The sequence below is a fragment of the Rattus rattus genome, chromosome 10 (genome assembly GCF_011064425.1).
Source record: "Rattus rattus isolate New Zealand chromosome 10, Rrattus_CSIRO_v1, whole genome shotgun sequence".
Taxonomy (NCBI): Eukaryota; Metazoa; Chordata; class Mammalia; order Rodentia; family Muridae; genus Rattus; species Rattus rattus.
In genome coordinates this window covers 69,002,066-69,017,534 of record NC_046163.1, presented here as the reverse complement: position 1 = coordinate 69,017,534, position 15,469 = coordinate 69,002,066, and positions in this window count along the sequence as shown.

The window sequence follows — 15,469 nt, the reverse complement described above, 5'->3', positions numbered from 1 at the left end:
AGGGTAGTAGTTTCTTGGGAAGTTTTGTTCTTTTCCGTGTGTTAATTTTGAGAGATACTTTATCCTCCGTGTATACTTGGTTCTCTTTATCTGAGTAATTATATTGTGTAAACATGCCAGGAATGCTGCATTGGTGAATTCTGAGGAAAGCTAGTCTGATCACACACGCACACTCTTGAGTGTTCTTGGACAAAAGTCTTGCTGTGTAGTCCAGGCATGCCTCAAACTCATCTCACATGCATGTCTGAGCACTGTAGTTACCAACGCGAACTGCCACACTTGGCTTCAGAACACATTTTCATCAACCAGTATGAAATCTTGTTTTATGTGTGTTCCTAATTTGTCACTTCATTAACATTAAACTCAGGTCCAACAGCATTCCAATACATACCTACCTGAAGATAATTTAATACACATTTTCTCTACATTACATCCACTTGTCACTTCAGAATCTTTTGGGGACCATTTTTAATAACAAAATCAGTAAAAAAAAATGTGGGGAAGTGACACTAAGTAGTCAGTAGAAAGGTTACTTTTTTACGGTCTGAAAACTCAAGAGGGCAGAGTGCCTTGTTTAGCCTCAGGATTAAGCACAGTGCGCAACTAAATTTGCCTTTCTCCTTATTGGAGAAAAACCAAAAACACTGTAAGGATTGATTTGGACATTTTAGGTAGATTTTAGGGAGTAGGCAGTTTGCAAACACAGAATCCACAAATAAGGGCTAACTGCTTCTGTTTTATACTGTCCTATTTTCTAAGGGTGATCACAATTGCAGCTTATTACATTCAACCACTCGTTTCCTATAAGCCGTGTTCCATAATGACAATGTAAGTAACTCGTGCAGTGCCCATGACTTGTTCTGTTCAAATTCATTCAACCTACTATACCCTACTGACAAAACACCATTGATTGGATTATTATCTGGACCAGATTTAAGGAGGACCTGCCCATCACCAGTCTCCTCTGAGCACACCTTAGCTCCTCTGTTGTGTAAAGAAAAATGTAGCACTTTGAAATAAGCAAATGGCATTAAAGTGCTCCATAGCTTGCTTGCTTGCTTCCCTCCCTCCCTCCCACCCTCCCTCCCACCCTCTCTCCCTCCCTCCCTCCTTCCTTCCCGCCCTCCCTCCCTTTCTTCGAGACAGGGTCTTTCTGTGTAGCCCTGGCTGACCTATAACTCACTCTGTAGACCAGGCTGACCTCGAGCGCTGGGATTAAAGGCACCCCACCTGTCAAAGTGCATTCTTTCAGTGGGTCTGAGGGTTACTTGATCATGAAAGATACCTTGAGAGTCATCTGCTGTAGAAACCCGGAGAGATTAGTCACCTTAAGAAAACTGATGACAGGGTTTGGGGATTGGGCTCAGTGGTAGAGCGCTTGCCTAGCAAGCGCAAGGCCCTGGGTTCAGTCCCCAGCTCTGGAAAAAAAGAAAGAAAAAGAAAAGAAAACTGATGACAGGGCTGGAGAGATGGCTCAGCGTTAAGAGCACCGACTGCTCTTCCAGAGGTCCTGAGTTCAATTCCCAGCAACCACATGGTGGCTCACAACCATCTGTAAAAGATCCAATCCCCCTTCTGGTGTATCTGAAGACAGCTACAGTGTACTTATATATAATAAATGAATAAATCTTTAAAAATAAAAAAAAAAAAACTGATGACAACTATTAAGAGTGGGAGAACTCTCGTCTCTGTAACAAAACAAAACACTAATTTTGCATTCATGTTCAAGTTGAAAGTTCTCAGCTCAGAGACATTACTTCTGTCCCCTTAAATGGATCCTGCTTTAGTCAATGAGTTAAGCGAGTCTATTCACATATGCTGTCATCTCAACATTCAGACAGCGGAGGCAGGAGCCTGTGGAATTTGAGACCAGCCTGAGCCACACCAAGAACCTGTCTTAAGAGGGGTTGCCTGAGAGTCTGAAGAGATTGCTCTCCTGTTAAGGGCACTGGCTGCCTTCCCAAGACCTTGGTTCAGTTCCCAGCAACCACACAGTGGCTCATAACCATCTCTGATTCCAGTCGCAGGGGATCTGATGCTCTCTTCTGCAGACACCAGGGATGCATCGTGCTCAAACATACGTGCAGGCAAGACACCCCTCAATTAAAACAAACCACAGAGAGAAACTTCAGTGTAGAGAGCTCAGCCACGGGGGTGGGGGAGGCTCACGGACTATTGCAAGAAAGAGCTCAAAGAGCTTAAGAGGCAGAGGCAGAGGTGGACGGCTACAGGGAAACAGTATTCTCCACGTACAGTAGGACAGTCACACACAAGAGTCTAACCTGGATAGGAAGGATGTCACCAAGTCTCACATCCGGATGAGGAGCCACTGATAACTGTTGAGAGAGGGGAAACCTGAGTTTCCTTCAGGGATGTATCCCTCAAACCGCAGGACATGGCCCTACCCTTATGCACGAACTACCCTCTTTTGGTAAGAGGGTACACATGCATGGCAGAATACATTAAATGAATAAAGAAAAGGAAAGATTACAACTACAGTTGAAGCACTTGACACCCTCATGAACAAGCCAGTTCTTCAGCTACAGTCACCAGGATCCTGGTGCTTTCACCGCTGCCACCCTAGTACAGGGCGCTGTGTGTGTGTGTGTGTGTGTGTGTGTGTATGGCATATATATATATATATATATATATATATATATATATATATATAAATGCATAATTTTATACAGTTCAAAGCTATAAAATTAGCATCACATGCTGTATCTATGAGGTACTTTGCACTCTCGACACTACATTTTAAGATTTAGCCACACTAGTGTCCCACCCAGCCTTCCTTCTCATCCAGTGACAGGCCTCATTCTATCTTGTGCCCGCCTCACCTGGGACATCATCCCACACACTAGAGTCAGGAATGTAGGTCCACGGTGGGATACTTGGCTCAACTTCAAAATGCAAACTAAAACGAGGGGCTGGAGAGGTGACTCAACAGTTAAGAATGCCCTCTGCTCTTCCACAGGACCCGAGTCCAGTTCCCGGAATTCATATCAGGCAGCTCCAGGGGCCCCAATGCCTATGGCCTGCAAGGGCACTCCCATATAGGAAAGGCTGGCCGGAACTCGGAGATCTACCTCTTCCTCCCAAGAGCTGGAGGGGTAGGATTAAAGGCATATGCCGCCAGTGCATAACTGGAAATATTTTTCAAGGTGTTTATTTTGTTTATGAGCATTTGTCTGCATGCACGACCGGTGAAGGTGCTGCCAGAGGCCACTCACAAATGCACGGAGACCTGCCTGTCTGACTCAGCCTGCCGAGTGCCGAGTTATAGGATGATCCTATAGCACATTGTTCCTAGTCTTATGAGAAGGAAGTGTATATGTATCCAGAGCCACCTGTAACTCACGCCGTGAGCGGTGCTGGCTTCCCACAAGTGATAATGTCCCCTTAACTTTGTATGGTCTCACTATGTCTGGCTCACAACCGAGAACGCAAGCATTTGCATCGGATAAGACAAGCAGGAGTGTGAGTGTGTGTGTGTGTGTGTGTGTGTGTGTGTGTGTGTGTGTGTGTGTGTGTGTGACTGTGGTTGGGAGAACACCAATACTTTGGACACTGAGACAGGGTGTTCTAGACTTCAAGACAGATCTGGGCTATGTGGCAAGACCTTGTCAGAAAACAAAGTAAAACAAAACCAAAAAAACAAAACAAAGCAAAACAAAACAACAGAAAAAGGAAATAAACCAAATGTTCGGAAAGCCACACAGGACAGAAGAGTAAGAACTACCCACCTGGCTCCTTTCAGTCTCATTTCCCATAAAGTGCTGGAGCTGTGGGAGCAGAAATAGGAATCACCTCGCCGTGTGGGTACTGGGATAAGGGTGAGCGCTTACCTCAGATGCAGGAGGCCTTGGCTACTTCACAGTAGTGAGCCAGGCTTAACAGAGTGCACTTAACAGAGTGCAGTGAGCCCAGCAGGGGGAGATCAAGGTCATCTATCCTTGACTCCAAAGGGAATTCCTAACCATTCTAGACTACAAGAGCTCTAATCTCAGTAAAACACAAGCACATAAAACCCACGCCTGGTTCATGTTGGGCTTTTGAGTTTGCTTAATTAGGAAATTAAAGGATGGAGTCTCCCATAAAACTTTGTAAGGCACCTCTGCTAAATGCTTTTTTTCTTTCCACCTTTTTATTTTCACTCTTTTTTAAAATTATCTTTTATTATCTTTTTAAAATTAATTATTATCTCTATTATTTAGTGTCTACATGTGGTGTTGGGTGTGGAACTTGGTACATCCAGGTACAAACTCTACCACTGAACCATACCCCAGCCCCTTCCATTGGTCTTTTAAGACACGGTGAACTTCAGTCAAACTTGACCTGAGAAAAGTTATTTCTGCACTAAATCTAATCGCAGACCCCTTTCTTACTGTCCTGAAGCTTGTTCTCAGGACACTGTCCAGACTACGCTGGACCTCGTGGGCTCAGTCACTCACTAAGCTCCTGCCAACCTCCTTCCGCTCTCCTGGAACCACAAACATGCCTGGACCTGAGGACGAAGTCACAACAATGTGTAGCATCTTTGTAGTGGCTCGGCAGGCAGGGTTGCTGCCTGGAACAGCATCGGGACCCGCACGCTCACACGCGCACACACAAAACACAAACAATAAGCCAAGCTTAACTTTGTTATATAAACTATGACCTGAACTTAGAAGCGGGAGCAGTTGCTCAGTGGTTCAGAGCACTTTTCTTCTCCCAGAGGCCCCTGTTTTAATTGTCAGCTTCCAACCATCCCTACCTTCAGTTTCTAGGAAATTATGACCTTTCTCTGGCTTCTACGTGCCTTTAGTACCGTATTTTGTACAAATGTTATGTATAAGAAGACAAATGTGTACACATTTAAAAAAGAAGAGAGAAAAATAGAAAGAAGGAAAGAAAGAAAAGACAGGGGAGGAGAGAAGAGAATTGCAGAGAAGAGAAGAGAAGAGAAGAGAAGAGAAGAGAAGAGAAGAGAAGAGAAGAGAAGAGAAGAATCATTAAGAAAAAAAATAATCTGGGGTTGGGGATTTAGCTCAGTGGTAGAGCGCTTGCCTAGCAAGCACAAGGCCCCAGTTCAGTCCCCAGCCCGAAAAAAAAAAAAAAAAAAAAAAAAAAAATTCTTCATCCAGGCATAATGCTAAAAGCCTTTAAGCTCAGCACTCAGGAGGCAGAGGCACGTGAATCTCTAAGTATTATAAGGTCAGATTAATCTAACAGCAAGTTCCAGGACTGCCTGAGATAAACAGAGAAACCCTGTTTTCTTTTTCTTTTTCTTTTTAAAACAAAACAAAACAAAACAAAACAAGAACAGCAGCAGAAGCAGCAACAGCAAAGTTAACATATAAGGGGGGTCATTATAGCATCTTCATAAATATATGTAATTAATTTTGTTCTTTATTTTTTGTTTACTTTTAGTTCTCATGCACATTTTCTTTTTTTTATTGGATATTTTTTATTTACATTTCAAATGTTATTCCCTTTCCGGGTTTCCCATCCATAACCTCCCTATCCCATCCCTCTCCCTTTCTTCTATAAGGGTGCTCCCCTCCTCATCCACCTCTCCTTCCAGCCTCCCTGCTCTGACATTCCCCTACACTGGGAGATCCAGCCTTGGCAGGACCAAGGGCTTCTCCTCCCATTGGTGCCCAACAAGGCCATGCTCTGTTACAAATGCAGCTGGAGCCATGGGTCTGACCACGTGTACACTCTTTGGATGGTGGTTTAGTCCGTGAGAGCTCTGGTTGGTTGATATTGTTGTTCTTACCGGGTTGCAAACCCCCTCAGCTCCTTCAATCCTTTCTCTAACTCCTCCAATGGGGACCCTGTTCTCAGTTCAATGGTTGGCTGCTAGCATTCACCTCTGTATTTGTCATGCTCTGGCAGAGCCTCTCAGGAGACAGCTACATCAGGCTCCTGTCCGCATGCACTTCTTGGCTTCATCAGTATTGTCTGGGTTTGGTGGCTGTATATATATGGGCTGGATCCCCAGGTGGGGCAGGCTCTGAATGGCCATTCCTTCAGACTCCAAATTTTGTCTGTTCCAAACTTTGTTTCCATATCCCTTCCTGTGAATATTTTTATTTCTCCTTTTAAGAAGGACTGAAGCATCCGCACTTTAGCCGTCTTTCTTCTTGAGCTTCATGTGGTCAACTTTGTTCTTTATGGTGGTTTGCATACGCTTGGCCCAGGGAATAGCACTCTTAGGAGGTGTGGCCTTGGTGAAGGAAGTGTGTCACTGTGGAGTTGGACTTTAAGACCCTCCTCCTAGCTGCCTCAAAACATTCTTCTATTTGCCTTCAGAACAAGATGTAGAACTCTCAGCTCCTCCAGTGCCATGTCTGCCTGGAAGCTGCCATCCTTCCTGCTGTGATGATAATGGACTGAACTTCTGAACCTGTAAGCCAGTCCCAGTTAAACACCCTTTAGAGCAGCTGCTGTGGTCATGGTGTCTCTTCCCAGCAATGGAAACCCTATCTAAGACATTTGTATTCATTGATCTTCCCTACTGCTCCTCCTGGGCCTGTTTCCTGCTCTCCCACAATGCTGCTTGCACACAATACCTGTGTGGGTTTAAGATTCCTTTTTATTTTCTAAGCTTTGTAAGCCACACAGCTGCCTGAGAGCATTTGGAGACAGAGTGGGCTACACAGGCCACTTCGTGGGTCCCAGGCCAGCCTGTACTACAAGAGACTATGCCTCAGGAAAACAAAGACTGTTCAATAGATGTTAATAAAAGGACTTCAAAGATGTCTCAGTAGCTCCCACCAGTCCCTTCATCCATCGGGAACCTGAAGCAGGAGGACTGCCCTGCAGAGTGATTTAGAGACCAGTCTATACACATGGTAAGGCACCCCCTCCAAAAGAGAGAGACTTGTGTGGTGCTGGCTTCTAATCCTCCCCTGCCACCCCTTCCCCCAGTGTCTGAGGAGGGTAGGTTAAAAAAGCCTTCATCCAGAAAGGGCTACCTATTGACTTCCAGGCTAGCCTCAGAAAACCAAATTACATACGTAAATGAACCAAGAAGCTGATTAATAACTTAAAATAACCTGGAGACAGGGCTTGGTGGCTTCTGTTTTTAGAAGAGGACCATGAGTCCAAAGCTCTTACATCAGTACCAGAGACCCCAGTCACTTCAGCACAAATGCTGGGATGTGCTTCAGCTGGTGGGGTAATAGTCTAGCATGCATGTAGCCTGACTTATATCAGAAGGCCACAAATAGGGCACAAGGCCTTACCCCTGCAAATTTACCACTCAGAGTCATGCTTACTTCCTTTGCTCACTTTTAAGACAAATACTCTGGCAGGTATTTCAACTCCAGGATGTTTTAATTAGCTTTTTTATTTCTAGTTTAAAAGTTTTTAATTTTTGTTTTCAGCAGAGGTTGGGATTGTGTGGGACAATGTTGAGCCTAGCCAGGCTGCTTGCAAGAGGCGCGCCATAATGCAACAATGGAGGCTTTGACTGGCCCTTAAGGTCTGGTTGCCCTAGGGATGAGGAAATCCTCACGTACCCCAAATGATGCCCTGTAACCTTGCTCCTTAATTTAAAACTATTGGTTGACTAGAGATGCTGACAGCCAATACCGGGGCAGAAGAGAGAGGTAGGAGGGACTTTGGTTCCTGGGCTTGGGGTCTGAGGAGAGACCATGAGGAGAAGAGGAGAGAGGGAGAGATGAGAAGACACCATAGGGTGGGTGAATGATGAAAACATGGCCTTGAGGATGTCCTGTTGGAGTAGGATCGGCACAGACAGAACATGACAAGTTATATTTGGGGGTCACTGACGGGGAAGTAGAGAAAACAGCAAAGAGGGTGGATATCTGCCCAGCTCTAGTGCTATTAAGGGATATTACAAATATAATGGTTTTATGTGCTTTACTTGGGAACTGGATGATCAAGGGTGGGGTAGAAACCCCCAAATAGCTTTACTACAATAGTCCTGGCGAGGGGTTGGGGATTTAGCTCAGTGGTAGAGCGCTTGCCTAGGAAGCGCAAGGCCCTGGGTTCGGTCCCCAGCTCTGAAAAGAAGAAAAAAAAAATAGTCCTGGCGAGTTGAGCACAGGCTATTCATCATCAGATCATGGCCGGGCCCTCAGGTTCCTGGTGATGTCTTCCCCAGTCAGATGCATTCACTCAAGCTGTGGTTGGAATTGGATGTGGTCTTTGGGAAGGAGGGTGGTTTGGAGAGGCTTCACATTCTAGAGAGGAGAATTACTGCTTTAAAACCAATGGAAGCCAAGTAGTGGTGGCACGGCCAGGCAGGAGTGACCCATGCCTTTAATCCCAGCACTTGGGAGGCAGAGGCAGGCAGATCTCTGAGTTAAAGGCCAGCCTGATCCATAGAGCAAGTTTCAGGGCAGCTAAAGGCACACAGAGGAACCATGTCTAGACAGACAAACAAACAAACAAACAAACAAACAAACAAACCCCAGGGTGATCAAAGCTGGTAAACTGAGCTCTCCACCATTGCCCCAGCGTGATCTGGCCCTGCCAGCTCCCTGTGTGTGGAGAAGACATCCTATAATGTTGCTTGCCATTTATGGCCTCTTTGCTTTCTTGCTTGCCCAGAACCGTTCTCCCTGAAAACCAGTCACAATGGCAGGTGAGGCACTATCCAGACCCCTGCAGCTGGGAAGACAGAGGCTGCTGAGGGAGGAGAACTGGGCCATTCCTGCTCTTGAGGACCTGAACATGAGAACCCATCTTTCCCCTGCATATTAGTGGGTTTCCGGGGTCCGCCACTGTCAACTTGTAATGTGAGAGCCTTTTAGTGTTTCTGAGCAGATGAGCCCTGTGCTAAGGTGTGTGTGAGCAGGCACAGGCTGGCCTCTAATTGCTCGTGTGTGAAAGAGGGTGAGTAGATGGGAAATGCGCACTACTGGGGTTCAAGATGAAGGCAGGAACATGGCCTTCGTGGGGAACATAGGACAGGGAACTCTTAGGGACACCTCTAGGATGCTGTGGAATCTTGTTTGGGGTAAGTAGTCCTTCTTACATGCACCATGGTGTCCTGATGCGGCCATTGCTGTGGTTTCCTGCCATGCCCTGAATTATGCCGATGCTGATACCCACAGGCCTCAGTCTAAGGTACTATGTGTTAGCTGTGTGAGCAGACAACAGAAGGCCATGTCCTGGGGGGTTGACTCCATCATCTAGTCAGAACAAACCTCACCAACCCTCTTCAACACCATTTGCCAGAAACCAATCACCTGTCCTCTCCCCAGGTGTCTGAAGGAGGAAGCCCTTGGAGACCCTTGCTGTGACCTCTCACAGTCAGATTTGAATTACCTGCCCCACTAACGGCGCCCACACCATCATGGTACCGAGAACCGGGCGTAGGTCTGGATTTAAGAAAAAACACAGACTCGGGTCATTCATGTTATGAGAATGCCAAAGCTTTACTGAGGTTCACAGAATATATACTTCAAGTCCAACAAGTGGAAAATTCCAGGAAGGACAGTGGAAGAACAGGTTTATGCCCTCAGGAGAAAAACAGGAACAAAAATAAAAACAGGACTTGACTCAATGATGTTACCCAGGTGCCAAACAGAAAGGCCAAGATGTTCCTTTGTTAGGAACAAAAGCTTCCACATGCATCAGCAAGGCTAATCAGGGGGCAAACACTGAGGGGGCCCAGGCCCCATTGCCTGAATATTAGTGAGCTCAAATATCTGAGCCTGAGTGTTATATATTTACATGATTTATTACTTACTTGAGCCTCTTGGGGGTTCTCCTTGAGAGAGTTAGAGATACCTTGAAACCCTGGAATTGGAGGTGTAGGATGGGGACTCTCAGTTTCAGTGCTCTTCTGCCTGCCCTGAGCCAATGCTCCCAGCTCACCAGGGTCCGTTTCTATGGTAATATACTTTCCCTGACTGTCCTGAAGCAACTGCTGTAGACACAGCAGAGCCGGCTGACCTATGAGCTGTACCCAGCCCCTCTGGAGTGTTATGATAACATGGGTAAAATACTAATTGACAGATTTAACCAAATATCTCCCAAGTTCCTGCATATCCTCAGAGCCAAAAGGCAGCCTAAGAGGGTCTGTTTTAGTTGAAGCCAATTCTGTAACTGTTCTGGGTCCCTCGTCTATGATTTGGAGACCCAAAGTTGCCCTTTTCTGGCACCATGTAAGGTGAGGTTGAGTCGGGAAAGGAGAAATGGAGGCATAGTATTGGGCAATGGTGACATCCTGTGTGGTCCATACGTTGCAGAGATGAGCATGCATATGTCAAGCAACTCAAGGCCTGAGATACACTGGGCAAGCCAGGTCTTTCCTGATCTGGTGAACAGACTTTGCCCTGCGCAGAAAGTATCAACCGCTTTCCCTCTCTAGGATTATTGCAGTGTGAGATTGTTGCAATAAAGTGTTCTTTCCACGAGCAGATTGGCCCCCTCTGTCAATTGCATGCAAGAAACACACTGCTCAAGGTTCCAGAGGCAAACGTGTGTCTAGTGCATTCAGATCACAGGCACTGAGTTCCACATGGAAAACAATGGGATGGGGGAGGGGTGGGAACAGGGGTCAGAGGGACAATTATAAACTTGTGAATATAACTCTGGGAAGGACTGAGTAGTATTTCTCCAGCATGGTAGCTGTAATGGAATGAGACCCTGGACCAGTGCAGTCTGGTGTCCTCAGCCACTGACCTCTTCAGCTGGTCAAGGTCAGGAGAATCCTATGGCTTTAGGATGGAAAAACAGAGTTTCACCAAGGAGGCTCAAACTTCAGAACTCCCTCATCTGCCTTTAAGTTCATCGGGATCTTTTTTCTTTTTCTTTTTTTTTTTTTTGAGCTGGGGAAACCCAAAAGGCAAAACCACTGAGCTAAATCCCCAACCCTAGTTCCTCCGATCTTTACTAATTCTCTCCCTTCTCCCTGGCCTCAGTTACATCCTCATCCTGCTGCTGCAGCTGTTCAGTGGATTATGTGCAAAGGATCTTTTCCCTCCAGTGAAGTGTTAGGGCTGATGCTTTAAAGTCATTTGTAAAATTAATTAATTAGTCACCCCCCCACACCCCTCCCACAATCCTTTCCCCCATAACCCCCACCCCAATCCTGGCACATCAAGTCTCTGTGAGGCTAGACTTGTCCTCTCCCACTGAAGCCAGACAAGGCAGCCTAGCTAGAAGAACATATCCCTCAGACGGGCAACAGCTGTTGGGCTAGCCCCTGCTCAACTATGTTCTTCTGCTTTAATCCTAACAGCCAGAAGCTAGAAATGACCTCGATATCCCTCAACGAAAGAAAGGATAAAGAAAACGTATACTCAGGCAGTGGGTATCACCTAGGTATTAGATACAATGACGTCATGGACTTTTCAGGCGGGTAAATGGGTAGAACTAGAAAAGCCCATCCTGAGTGAGGTAATCCAGGCCCTGAAAGACAAACACGGTATGAAGTCACCGATACGTAGATATTGGTCTCAAAGTAAAGGATAACCGTGCTACAATCCATAGACGCAAAGATGCTCAGTGACAAGGGGGCCTCGAGGGAGAGTTTGCACACATGAGTCTCACCGAGAAGGAGAGAGCGAATCCTGGGTGAACAGGGGATGGGGGCGGGAATGGAAGGGATCAGGCTTGTGGAGGACAGAGGAGAGAGCCCTCGGAGACAGCTGAAGGAGGTGTGGAAGCATCTCTGAGACAAGATAGGAACCCAGGGCAGTGAAAACCCCAGGAATCTGTGAAGGCGACCCTGGCTAGCCCCAGCAATGGAGGATATGCAGCCAACCAGCCACCTCCTGTAACCAGGCAAGGCGTCCAGTGGAGGGAGACACAGACACATAATTAAAGGTCATAAAGTTTTAGCTGGGTAGTGGTGGCAGATGGCTTTAATCCCCGTCCTGTCTAGGAAAGAAAAGTTAATTCATGCTTATATTGGTTTATTTTTCAGTATACAACACTCCAAACACAGTAACATGTTATCAATCCTTTATTCTGCTCTTATGTATTTGTGCTGTCCACAGCTTTTGCCATTGTCGTCGATGCTTTTAGAAATATTGCCCATAGTTTTGCTCTCTTCCTTTCCATCCTTTCTTCCCTTTCCTTTTCGAGGCAAAGGTTTGTTCTTCAGTTCAGAACTTACTATGGAGCCTAAGCTGGCCTTGAACTTGCGGTTCCATCTCTTGTCTGTCTTCCTAGTGCTAGGATTACAGGTTATGCCTCTATGCTAGCTCCTAAGGCAGACACACTACAGCCATAATGTGCAGATATATGTGTAACTATGCATATGCATATGTGTGTGTGTGTGTGTGTGTGTGTGTGTGTGTGGTCTAGGCTGGGTATAGAGGTGCATGCTTTTGATCCCTTCCCCTAAGAGGCAGAAGCAGGCAGATCTTTGTGAATTCAAGAACAGTCTGGTGTACATAGTGAGGTCCTGTCTCAAAAAAGAAAAAAAGGTTAATTGTACACATGAAATTCTGTTTATTGACACTTCTGTATCTCTCTTCACAAGATGACTCGTACTAAGCAGACCGCTCGCAAGTTCACCAGTGGCAAGGCCCAGTGCAAGCAACTGGCCACCAAGGCCATTCGCAAGAGTGCCCGGGCCACCGGTGGAGTGAAGAAGTCCCACCGCTAATGTCCCGGCACCTGCACAGTGGCACTGCGTGAGATCCAGCACTACCAGAAGTCAACCAACCTGCTGATCTGCAAGCTGCTATTCCAGGCAGGCCCTGGTGCGGGAGATCGGGAGATCGTGCAGGACTTCAAGACCACCTGCGTTTCCAGAGCTCGGTGGTCATGGCCCTGCAGGAAGCGAGCGAGGCCTAACTTGTGGGTCTGTTTGAGGACACCAACCTGTGCGCCATCTACCCAAGCGTGTCACCATCATGCCCAAGGACATCCAGCGCGCCTGCCTCATTCGTGACGTAATGTTTTTATGCTTTCAGTTTCAAAAAGGCTCTTTTAAGTGCCACTTTAAAAAAAAAAGTTCTGTTTATTCTGACCAGAAGTCTGGACCTTTGTTCAAAGATTATTTTTTTTTATCAATATGGGGATACTGGCTTCTACAGGTTCTCCTGCCTATACTCCTCCAGTGACCCTCCTTACTCAGCAATCTAGAAGCGCTTCACCCCATCCCCCCCTTTTTTTGGTTTGTGTTAATGGAAATGCTGTACATCACTATCCTCTGAACCACACGACCGCCATCTTTGTGAGTTCAGCTGAGACTGCTTGTAAAAACATCATCAAAAGCTGTGCTCGTTGACTACTGATCCCATCACAGAAGGAAGAGGACAGCAGGAGACCATGACCTCAGCAGGCAGCTACTGCTCCAAACCAGTTGTATGCAAGTCTGCTTCAGGGCGAGGCTAGAGTATGTAGGTCAGAGAGACCAGGGAAGGCAGCTGCATCACTGAGGTCATCAGGAAGCTGTCACCCGTGCTGGGTGACTATGTGAGGTAACTCTTGCTGGGGTCGGTGGCCCTGTAAATAAGCACAATGAAGTCATCGGTTCTCTAGGGAGAATGCCAATAGAATCAGAATTAAGTTTATCACTGGGACCTTAGGAAGGGGTTCGATTTTGCCTAAGCTTTGCCCAGAGATAATTCTTGAGAAGATTCCTTATATATTATATATTACATATTACATGATTGATTTCATCATGAGGCTTGATCATGGCCCAAAAGTGCTAACCCTCTAATCACGTGGTTGTTTTCCCTGGCTACTTAGGTTCCCCATCCCCGGTACAAGACCCCAGACAAATTATGTTATTATCACAGAAGAAAGATATTTAGCCTGTAAGGGATTCCATGTTTCAGCATTGGTGTACCAGAAAAAAAAAAGCACTGAAACTGAATGTAATTTTCTTATTATAAGTCATACTGTGTACTGGGAAACAGGTACAAGGACCAAATACATACACTTCTTATTCTAAATCTCAGTAGTGACTGGAAAGGTCAGGTTTGAAGCTGGGTGTGTTTACACCCCCTGGGAGGTGGTAGTAGAAGGGTCGAGAGTTCAAGGTCACTTTCTTCTGAGAGTGAGTGTGAGATCACAGTGGCACACACTTAGAGGCAGGGGTGGGTTGCAAATCTGGGCCAGGCTGGGATTTGCAGGATAATCTGGCAATACAGTGACACCCCACCTCTAAAAGAACTGGGAAACTACTGGGTCAGACTGTAAGGCTCTGTGAGGGGGGAAAAAAAGAACCACATCACCATGACAACCTTGGCTATTTTTACTGAGAGATGCTGGGCTATCCTGAAATACTTGTCAGGATTTGGAGGTGGAAAGTGTGTGTAGTCTGTGTGGCTCCAAACCAGCTGTACGGTGAGTCGCACGACACCTTAAATTCTTCTTTACCCTGGTATTTTAGCTTCTCATTACATTCTGCACATCACCCAAACCGTTTTTATAAGGACAAACAGACAAGAGTAATTTTCCAGGCTGTAATTACACACGAATGCCACAAACAAGTTTGGGTGATTCTATAACTGTGACTGTGAGAAATTTTACTTAACAAATTGAAGGACGGGAGACATTTGCATTAATAATTCATTATTGTATAGTAGGACAACACCCACTCTTAGGTATAAAGATCTGAAAACCTCACAACTCTTTATGTATCAAAACTGATACTTTTGGTTATCATTGAAACTAAGTTACTTTGTTGTTGTTTGAGACAGGGTTTCTCTGTGTCGTCCTGGTTGTTCTGAAACCCGCTCTGCAGGTTAGGCTGTTCTCTCTCTCTTTTTTTAAAGATTTATTTATTTATATATGTGAGTACAGTATAGCTGTCTTTAAACACACCAGAAGAGGTCCCATTACAAATGAGTGTGAGCCACCATGTGATTGCTAGGAATTGAACTTAGGACCTCTAGGAAGAGCAGTGAATGCTTTTAACCATTGAACCATCTCTCCAGCCCTAGGCACCTGTTTTAGTTAGGGTTTTACTGCTGTGGAGAGACATCATGACCAAGGCAGCTCTTATAAAGAAGAACATTTAACTGGGGTGAGCTTACAGGTTCAGTCCATTATTATCATGGAAGGAAACATGGCAGCATCCAGGCAGGCATGGTGCTGGAGGAGCTGAGAGGTCTACATCTTCATGCAAAGGAAGCCAGGTACAGACTGTTTCCAGGAAGCTAGGAGGAGAATCTCAAAGCCCACCCCCATAGTGACACACTTCCTCCAACAAGGCCACACCTACTCTAACAGGACCTAATAGAGCCACTCCCTAGGCCAAGCATATTCAAATCAGCATAGCTGACCTCCAACTCTCGGAGATTTGCCTGCTTCTGCTTGAGTGCTGGACTAAAGGTGTTTACTACCACTGCCTGGCCAATGTTACTTTTTCTGAGTAACTCATGTAACTCATGTTTCTATTTCCTCTGGGCTGTCTTCTAAGGGCTCTCTAGGTTATTTAAATTTTTAGATTCACCCATGAGCATTTGATTGCATGTATGTATGCGTATCACGTGTGCCTTGTACCTGCAGAGGTCAGAAAACGATGTCAGACTCGTTAGAA